Source organism: Patiria miniata, unplaced genomic scaffold (genome assembly GCF_015706575.1).
Source record: "Patiria miniata isolate m_02_andy unplaced genomic scaffold, ASM1570657v1 HiC_scaffold_24, whole genome shotgun sequence".
NCBI classification, from domain to species: Eukaryota; Metazoa; Echinodermata; class Asteroidea; order Valvatida; family Asterinidae; genus Patiria; species Patiria miniata.
In genome coordinates, this window is record NW_024037063.1 from 8,771,676 (window position 1) to 8,782,550 (window position 10,875).

At 38.7% G+C, this 10,875-nt stretch overlaps 1 long non-coding RNA gene across 1 annotated transcript; it reads right to left on the minus strand.

The window, feature by feature from the left end:
- Positions 1-7,285: 7,285 nt before the first annotated feature.
- Positions 7,286-7,915, minus strand: LOC119731679. The gene is made up of 2 exons (XR_005271479.1): positions 7,716-7,915; positions 7,286-7,476 (listed from the first exon to the last, which is right to left on the minus strand). It is a non-coding gene; the product is annotated as an uncharacterized LOC119731679 (long non-coding RNA).
- Positions 7,916-10,875: the final 2,960 nt, after the last annotated feature.

The following is a 10,875-nucleotide window of genomic DNA, read 5'->3' on the forward strand; positions in this document are numbered from 1 at the left end:
ACGAGGCCGAAGTTTCGGGAAATCTTTTGGTAATCGGGGAATCCCCCCAATTTCCGCACGCAATACACTTCGGAAACCCCCCCCCGCGCGCGCGTCATGCATTCGGGAAGGTTCACTCATCTGACACTCGGAAGTGCGCGCAGAGCATGCGAGACAAGGCTGACAGCTTGAGTGACAAGATGTTCAAGTGAAACTGAAAGCTTATCAAGAAGGTAAACCACTGAACCGGTATCGTTTCTTTGCTGGGAAATGGCGCGGAAATGGAGGGGTGCCTGTCATCTTTAACCAGTCATATCATGCTGATTAATCCGCTAATCACTACCTGATCATTCATGTCATTAACATTCAGACATTGTTTCTGTAAAAATGATCTTAAACTGTTATTGTTAAAGGAATGACTCAAAATATGTGTAATTTTCACTGCTTTAAATTTTGCTTTGTAATTGTTTACTCACCTGCATGTTTGGATCATTCTTTTGAAGCATATTGTTTTGTAGCCCCATAAAAATAAATGTGGCCAATTTACTGGACCACCTCCGTAAATAAATGCCACACTTCCACCACGTACAAAAACATGTCGAACTTTGTCAAATTTTGATTTTCACAAAGCATATCATTACTCACCCTCTAATCAAAAAGTGCTGCCTTTTTCAGATGTCTATTTTTCGTGAAATTTTCATGTTTGCACATGTTTGTGTATCAAAATTTCAACATGAAATTTCACGAAAATTAGATTTATTAAATAAAAAAGACAGTGGATATTTTGCCGGCGGTAATCCCGGCAAGCTAATAACGTTTATTAAAGGTTTGCCGGTGGCAATCCCTGTCAACAGAGGGCGCTGTACTCTCTAAGATACGGTTGAATTATAAGATATATTAAATTATCACCGACGATCGTGTAGCAATTAACTGTGGTCTATAGTGGATAAGCAACGAATCTCATGAGCGGGAAGACCCGGGTTTGATCCCGATCCCCGTTGCGCTGGCGACATTTCTTAAGTTTTTTTTCCCCATCCCCAAAAAAGAAGAATATTCTTCTTTTATTATTTTCACATGTCTCAAAAATTTTATTGCAGAGTTAGCCTTGGTCAAGGCGCTAAATGTTATTCATCTCAGCTGTGGCGCGTAAACGATATCCTCGCTAGGGCCATGCATTATGCAGTGCATTAAAATACAGCGCGAACAGCAACCTCATGCGGCCACCATTTCTATGCAAATTAGTTGGACCCAATATCCCGCATTGGTTCAATCGTCGGCAAAAGCTTATGTTTTTCTTTATTTTGCGCTGGATTTCTAGCGCACGACCTCGTATGGGAATACAGATAAGTGTAGGCGGGGCTAATATGTGGAGTGTCCAATCACACCTAGGTAAATCCGGACGTCATCAAATTGTTTGCAGCTAGCTATTCGCCTTTTGCGGACGTGACAGGAACCACAGTTTTTGTGCATTGGTGCCGTGTGCAGAGACACATACGTGTACGTGTACATGTATGGAATTATGTACGGTGCCACGTTTAGCAAGTTTACCCACAACGATCGACCAATAAGAATACGACATTTAAGGTCAGCTTAGGCTATTAACATAATGAGCACCACCCCCAAAACCTCACATGGACGATTGAACCAAGGCGCTATATTGGGTCCAACTGATTTGCATAAAAATAGTGGCCGCGTGAGGTCGCTGTTCGCGCTGTATTTTGAATGCACTGTACTGCATGCATTACCGCACTACGGCCGGATAAAAAAAAACTAGCGCCTTGACCAAGGCTATTGCAGAGTATTCTTTTTCAGATTTGTGGCTCTGGAGGATTTTTTTTAGAGGGAAATAAAGTCCAAAATTGTAAAATGGTCTGATTCCCATCTTGTGAATACGTAGCTATTGCGATAACGTTGGCATGGAGCCAGACTAAAATTTGTCGACGGAAAATGTCGGAGTAAAAAAAAAACCAGTAACTGCGCATGTTCAGTGCTGTGCATATCCGGCAAGCTAACATTTACTAAAGGTTTGCCGTCTCCGGCTAAATATCCACTGCCAATAAACAAACATACTGTTCCCTAATGTGGCGCACCTCGACATTTACCCTGACTCTCCTCATGTAGGCTTAGCCTTTCCAAACTTCTTTGTTGACAAACTTCAAATTCATTCAGTGAAATAATGGTACTTTTACCTTATTAATGCTTGCTATTAATTTAACCTCTATTAACAATTTCGGTGTCATGAAATTTAATCCTAAATTCAAAAACGGTGGCGTCTGGAAATTGGGCACAAAATCAGCTGAGTGTTCCTTAAAAGTTAATGTGGTGCACTTGAATAAATGTTGGAACATTCCAAATTAACATTGAAGAATATCTGTAAAGTTGATAAATTCTGATAAACCATTATTATCTCTACTTACAAACCCACATATAATATTTCTTGAATATGCTAGGGCATTTGATGAGGCTGATGAACAAGTTAAGAGCGTACCGTACGGGTGTAAATAAGGCAGAGTACTAGATTGGATACAGGACTTCCTAATGGGGAGAATGCAAACAGTAACAGAAATGCTGCCTCATCTCAAGCAGATGTACAAAGTGGTGTCCCACAGGGCTCAGTGCTCGGACTGTTACTATTCATCCTCAACATAAACGACCTACATGTACCAACCCATGTCAAGTCAAACTCAGATGTTCACCGATGATACCAAAATATTTACTGCAGTTATTGACTCACCAGAAGACACGTACAACTTCAGATGAGAAGGATATTAAAGAGTTGAAAAAATGGTCATCTGGCTACTGAAGTTCAACGCAGGCAAATGCAAAACAGTACATTTTGGTAACAATAACCCTATGGTGGACTACTACATATGGATGGAACCAAATTAGAGGTCATTGATCAAGAGAAGCATTTGAGAGTATGCCGCACTATCAACGACTGCAAATCAATGTACAAAAGCAGCACAAAAGGCAATTATATGAACAGCTTTCAAAGAACAATTATCAAGCGTTCTTTCAAGTACATTAACCAAGACAATTTTGTTCTACTCGTCGTAATTAAGACCACACCGCACACCTAGAATATTGTGTCCAAGTCTGGGGCCGTATACGTATATTCACAAAACGACTTAAGTCATAAAAACGTAAGCACCCCACTTAAATGTAACTTAGACTAGTCTTACAATTTAAGCAGTACGTATTCCCGGAACGTTTGCACTAAGCGCCCTGCTTATTTTCATTACTTAAATCTAAGTGTGGTCGGACCTGTCTTGAGTCAAGTTAAGTGGGGCACTAGTGTTTCATGGCGGCTTTATTTCTCTCTGTTAATTTGTATGTTTTGGGCACAAAATTGGACTTTCTACGGGCTAAGGGAAATCTCGTCAATATCGAATTATTGTAAAAGGAAAACAAATTAAGTTAATGTGTGACAACTAGTAGTAGACATTCTACCGGATATTTTCGATCGATTTGTTCAGGCATGCAACTTTTCCTCAGATCCGCTGATTTCCTCGTTTTTTACTTCTCATGAATGCCATTACAAACTGAAAAACACTGTACAAAGTCTTGTGTGGTTTGGAATTTCCTCGGTTTTTCTAAATTCCCAGTTGCATACCTATTTGTTGAGTTTTAGGCGGGCGGTGCAGTTGCGATTGATGACATGTAACCAATGGCATGCAGTGATACCACAGTGACTGCTGACTATTAAATTCAGAATAATTATCTTACCTTCAGCATGTATGAGACAATGCTGATAAATCACTATCACAATTTGTATCACACTCGATAGTAAATAAAGCTAACATTTCATTGTAATTTTTGTTGAAACACTAAAAGTTGGGGGAAAAAATGCATGCATTGAGTGCATGCATACAATGTGCATGACGAACTCGTTGAACGCGTTGGTGATGCAGTAATTTTCCGCGTGCTAACTTGGGCTTGGAAACAGCGTCGCTGAATACACACGCGCATGATTATGTTAAGGAAGCACGCACAAATTGATTGAAATACCACTGTGTAGGAACGTTTAGGACGTAAATGTGTTGCGCATGAGTGATTGCTTTAAGCACTTAAGTTGAGCACTAATTAAGATAAGTGGGGTGCTTAGATCTTCCGTGAATACCAAATTAAGCGCCCCACTCAAGTTAGCAGGGTGCTTAGATTTAAGACCGACTCAAGTATTCTCTTAGTTTGAGTTCTGTGAATACGGCCCCAGGACTAAAGAAAGACATAGCAACGCTTAAAAAAGTTCAATGGAGATCGAGCTACAAAACTAGTTCCAGGCATCAAACACCTCACCCATCCAGAGAGGCCTGTAAATTAAAGTTTAGAACAGCATATATGGGTCATTCCACCGGGTTTGGAAGCAGTGCATGTTAGTACATCCATATATTTGGTTATATTATTAAAAGTATCAATGCATTCAAAACAATAGCTCAACATAACATTTGACTTAGGGTGTTTCAATATTTGAGAAAGTTTGAAATCATGTGAAAGTACTTCGACAAAAATATGAGCAAAAATATATTAATTCGGATGTAACATTGACACCGTGTCAATGTTACATCCAAAAAAAAAAATTTTTTGCCATATTTTACACGTATGTAAAATGTTACCCAAACTGACATTGCATATTTACAACTGGACACCTAAGCACCAAGAAAAACTTTTGTTTTGGTATAGTCAGGGTTCAAATATAGCAGAAACAATACCTCAAGCATGTCAAGTGTGGATGTAATGGTGTAAAAATCACTCAATGGAAGTGTGACATTTGAGTTTTACACCGTGTAAATTTAAATGTTACATCCACACAATCAAGCTTTTATTTCTGCTCCATTTCGTCACTGACACCCTCTGCATCACATGTGTACAAAAAAAATTAAAATTCAAATTTTCTTTTTTTGCCGATATTAGCAGTTTGTATCATGAAGTTTAACATGACGAAGTTTAAATTGCTGAAATAATCTTAAATAACCAAATTTTACTAATGAATTTTCAAGAAATTGGTCAATTCTGGTGTTTTTTGTTACCACGAAGTGACGCTGCACAGGGTGTCAGTTCGTGAAAACAAAAATTTACGTGTTTTCGGAGAGTGCGCACATGCAATAGCAGTGTGTGCGCGCACTTTCCCAAAACACGTCAATTTTTGTTTTCACGAACTGACACTCACTATGCTATTGCATGCGTGCACTCTCTGAAAACACATACATTTTTGTTTTCATGAACTGACACCCGTCTTAATCATTTACTTGCTAACTAACTAAGCTTATTTTCAAAATATAACTTTTATAATTGAGTAGTTAAAGCATGATCACGTTAAGTGATACTAAAACCTCTAAGACAGATGGATTATTTTACTGAGTAAATTTGTGTCAAACCTTTATAAGTGTTTTTCTCCGATTTGTATTTCTGCAACGCTGACCACCGGGTGTCGGTTCGTGGTGTCGGTGACGATTTGATGTCTGACTACCATAACAAAAGCTTTCTTATTGTGTTGCATCTATAGAAAGAAGTACGCAAAGCAAATTTGGGTAATGTTTCGCAGAAATAAAAAAAAAAAACAAGTCAGGTGTGTTTACAAACACAAATGCCCCGCAACCGTGACTGTTTCCATGACATAACACCACTCTAACATCAACTTACATGTACCTTGGTCAAATGGAACGTTCATTGACAGCATTAGTGTCTTCTGTAGGTTTTATATGAATTAATCCCTAATCCCTATGATCTCAGATTAAATACAAGATTTCTATGTTTTAGCCACCGTGACCTTGACCCTTGACCTTTTGGCCCCAAATGTAAAAGGCCTCTTAGGATTGAAAAGGACAATCCACAAACCGAATTTGAAGTTCATATGTAAAGTATATCTCAAGTTATCGCACTGACAAAATTTCTATTGTTTCAGCCACTGTGACCTTGACCCTTGACCTTTTGGCCCCAAATGCAATAGGCTTCTTAGGATTACCATTATACATATTTGGATGTAACACTGACACGTACGGTACGTGTCAATGTTACATCCAAAATGACATTTTTATGCCCCGCGGCGAAGCCGAAGGGGCATATACTGTTTCCGCCTTGTCCTTCCGTGGGTGGGTGGGTGGGTGTGTGTGTCCGGACAAATCTTGTCAGCGCGATAACTTGAGAAATACTTAACATATGAACTTCAAATTTGGTTTGTGGATTGTCCTTGGTAATCCTAAGAAGCCTTTTGCATTTGGGGCCGAAAGGTCAAGGGTCAAGGTCACAGTGGCTGAAACAATAGAAATTTTGTCAGCGCGATAACTTGAGAAATACTTAACATATTAACTTCAAATTTGGTTTGTGGATTGTCCTTGGTAATCCTAAGAAGCCTTTTGCATTTGGGGCCGAAAGGTCAAGGGTCAAGGTCACAGTGGCTGAAACAATAGAAATTTTGTCAGCGCGATAACTTGAGAAATACTTAACATATGAACTTCATATTTGGTTTGTGGATTGTCCTTGGTAATCCTAAGAAGCCTTTTGCATTTGGGGCCGAAAGGTCAAGGGTCAAGGTCACAGTGGCTGAAACAATAGAAATTTTGTCAGCACGATAACTTGAGAAATACTTTACATATGAACTTCAAATTTGGTTTGTGGATTGTCCTTGGCAATTCTAAGAAGCCTTTTGCATTTGGGGCCAAAAGGTCAAGGGTCAAGGTCACAGTGACTAAAACAAAAGAAATTTTGTCCGCACGATAACTTGAGAAATACTTTACATATGAACTTCAAATTTGGTTTGTGTATTGTTCTTGGTAATCCTAAGAAGCCTATAGCATTTGGGACCAAAAGGTAAAGGGTCAAGGTCACAGTGACTAAAACAAAAGAAATTTTGTCCACACGATAACTTGAGAAATACTTTACATATGAACTTCAAATTTGGTTTGTGGATTGTCCTTGGCAATCCTAAGGAGCCTATCGCATTGGGGGTCGAAAGGTCAAGGGTCAAGGTCACAGTGGCTAAAACAATAGAAATCTTGTATTTAATCTGAGATCATAGGGATTAGGGATTAATTCATATAAAACCTACAGAAGACACTAATGCTGTCAATGAACGTTCCATTTGACCAAGGTACATGCAAGTTGATGTTAGAGTGGTGTTATGTCATGGAAACAGTCACGGTTGCGGGGCATTTGTGTTTGTAAATGTAATCGGGAAAAATGGACCGCTCGACTAAACTAAATAAAACTAAACGCTGGGGGAACTCACTTAAGAAAACTCAATTAATCTAATGATCGAATAGGGTAAAGACGCGAGGAAATGCAAGAAGTGGGACAGTGACTCAAAATGTAGGTTTCCTCAATAAACAAAAATAAGAAAAATAACTTTATTGATACTAAAGCAATGACCAAAAGCCAAACCAGTGTAACCTTAACCAAGACCAACACACAGTAAAACTATTAAACGAAACCCAGAATTGAAACAATTAAAAACACAGTGCCAAAGAAAGTTACAGATTAAAATCAAAATGGCTTTCAAACCTGTTAAATAAAACAACAAAAAAATACAATCGATTAAAATACACTTCTTCAATCAAATTTAAGAAACACAAAGTCTTAAACATTGAATCCAAACTAAGTTTATAACAAAAGATACTTCCAAGTCCTATCTTTAAAATACAACTTTAGAAATGAAATTCCAAAGAAATAAAGGAATAATATGATTGTCAAACTAATCAACTAATGAAACAACTAAATAATAAAACAAAGTTTAAGCTTACCGAGTCCATATAGCAGTAAGGTCTTGAAGCAGGCAAAACTTATAGAGTAAAAATCAAAGCTTGGGAAGGGAGAACAAGTGTGGGTGTTCCCCTTGCGCTGCCAGTCTGCTAACTGAAGTACATGTACATTATAGGGGTGACCAACCACACTACCAAGGATTATGTAAGAGGGTTCATTGTTTATTACACAGGATTCCTAAGAAATTGGGGTGCTGGAAGAGCTTAAAGGGGAAATGTAAACAGTGGAAGGGCAATTAACTCTAACATCAACACAGGGTCTTTCTACACCTGCCACATAAACACACCTGACTTGTTTGCTCATATTTTTGGCAAAATACATTGAAATGATTTCAAACTTGCTACAGTAGTGAAACACCCAACAACAAATATTATGTAGAGCACCTGCTAGCAGGGTATTCATGCTTTTCTTAATATGGTCATAATTGTCACACTTTGTTCCCCAACCCGGTGGAATGACCCATAGAACAAGAGGTGATCTTATTGAGACCTTCAAAATCCTGAATGGTCTAGAGAGAAGAGCTAGACCAAGACAGATTTTTCAGGGTGCAGACCAGTAAATCGGTCCGAAATTGCCTGCGCCGGCCAAATCACGATTTGCATGCCCTCAAAATCTTCGGTATTTGGGCATGCTTTGGGCCATGAACTTGAGGGTTTGTAAAAAATATGGGTGGAAGCCGTGCACAGGACTGGGAGCTTGCAGTTCTGTGTAATTTTGATGTAATTTGGACCCTAAAAGCGCTCTATTTTGCAATGGAGTGTAGGCATCGTTTTTCAAAATGGCGATGGGCTTCAGGACTATTTTCAGGGGTGATCATCTTCAAATGCAAATTTCCCCTAAAAGTCATCAGTTGACCCGCCGAAAATTGAAAAGAAAATGAAAGATGATGAAATAAGCTTTAATTTGATGTGCGTCTCGAACACCTTGGAGAGTTGTGAGTATTTTTCCTGAATTTTTGAAGTGGGAGCATTTACCATTGGGGTCTATGGAAGTTTATTTACTGGTGTGCTACCTGTAGTTTCAAAATGGCGCCTTCCATCGTTTGTTGTCAAATGTTTGCGGAGTGTTTTTTTTTCAGGGGGGCGGAACCTTGGGGGGAGGGGGGCAGCGTTTCAAAAGGGGTCACCAATGGCGGTTCTGCAACAAATGCGCCCAAAATCTGAATAGGGCCGATGGACCGTCGTCCGATCACAGCAATTTCAAGCGAACAAGGGGGGGGGGGGGTAATTTGGGGTCGGAAAGAGCAAAAACTCAATTTAAGCCCGTTGGGGGCGCCCTACAGTAAGGTAGCCGCAAACAGAGGGCTTGTTTTCAGGCCAGAAATCGCAGTCAGAGATTTTTTTTCTTGCTATTTTTTGATGAAATATGAGTCATCCATCCTTCCTCGTGCCTTACAAGTGGTTTGGGGAAATTTTTCAAAACCTCGCTTCTCTATAGGGTGCAGACCAGTAAATCGGTCCAAAATTGCCTGTGTAACCCAGAAAAATGGAACAAAGGAATTGGACCTAGGATCTCTAGAAAATCGCGAGGAAAATTAAGTTGGCAAAGAGACAGAGATTCAAGAGCTATCACTGGAACGCATTTATTTCTCCTGAACGACAATTAAAAAAAAAACTAAACCAAAAATAAAATTATGAGACTCGAAGAACAACTGATTTTGTACCTGACACTCGACCAACCTTGATGTTCTCCTAACCAAACAAATGTAAATGACCTTTGACTTTCCCTAAAGATAAAAAACTGCTATGAACCAAAAAACCTCAGTATATTGATCACAACTGAAACTAAGTAAATGAAGCAAAAATAGACAAAAAAAATTCTAAAATGACACGAACCAATAGACAAAAAAAACAACTCAATCACTTCAAGCCATAAACCAACCAAAAACCATTAACCAGATAAAAAAAAAAAAAAAACCAACAACTAAAACCTAGAACGAAGATTTAAAATTAAAACCAACAATAAAAACCTAAGATTTAAAACCAACTAAAATTAAAACCAATACAGCATCAAAAGAAGGTCATAAATCGAAAACAACAGCTTAAACAACCTGTAGAAATAATAAAAAACGCAAAGTAAGTATAGGACTAAATGAGTACATTATAAATCCTAATAATAACTAGGCCAACCTAAAACAGGTGCTCTATTCTGGCAATACCACACACTCATCCTTATCAATGTGATTAAGAACTTCTGGCCACTGCATAAACAATCAACAGTGCTGAGTTGCCACAAGCATAGTTATGTGTGCTCCAGGTAACAACACTAACTTTCTTGTGCATACTAATGAGTCTTGCCTTGTCCATGTGTTTATCTCCAAGGTCATCTACTAGGCTCTGTGGCCAAATCCAGCCACCCAGGCTGTCAGCTAGAGAGTTTACAAGTCACTTAGCACTTCTTGCATACGTACACTGGGGAACCACTATGCCTTAATTATTACCACAAAACATACAAAGCATTTCATCAACCAACTGCTCAGTGGACTAGGCAAAGTCTAAGGCCCTATTATCTTAACTGGTGGTCAACCTGATAAAAATAAGACACTGTGGCTGGGCAATGTCCCTTCAGTAAAGTAAAGAAATGCATCATACATGTGCACAAGTAGGGACTCATTATACAGAATAAATGACAAGTGAAGGATTTACTTCCAACTATCTAAATTCTAACACTATTGGTTAAAATAAAAAATCCAGCTATGTAAAAGATGAAATACACCTGTGCAAAACTTAAAAGATCACTTGTTTTCTTCTCAAGTTCTCATACAACGAAAAAGTAAAGTTGTAAACCATGGGACTAACCATCGGATACGACATACATGTAGTATAATGCACAAAAATACATCGCGCAAAAGTAACTCTCTTGTGAATCAATCTTAAACTCCAAGTGTACTTGAACTTCACACTCCGTATAACAAGAAAAGAACGAGGAAATTTCAATCTCAGGCCACAAGAACAAAAGTACCAATTGGATCACTAAATATTTATCTATTAAATGTACTTTCACTTCTTAGTTAACAAAACAACAAAAACTTGAGCTTACCGAATCCAGCAGCAGACCAAACTTTCAGGGTAGAAAAGCCATAGATTTTCAAGGGAATCTGCAGAGCAAAACTAAATGATGCTGCCCTGCCTTCTACCAGTC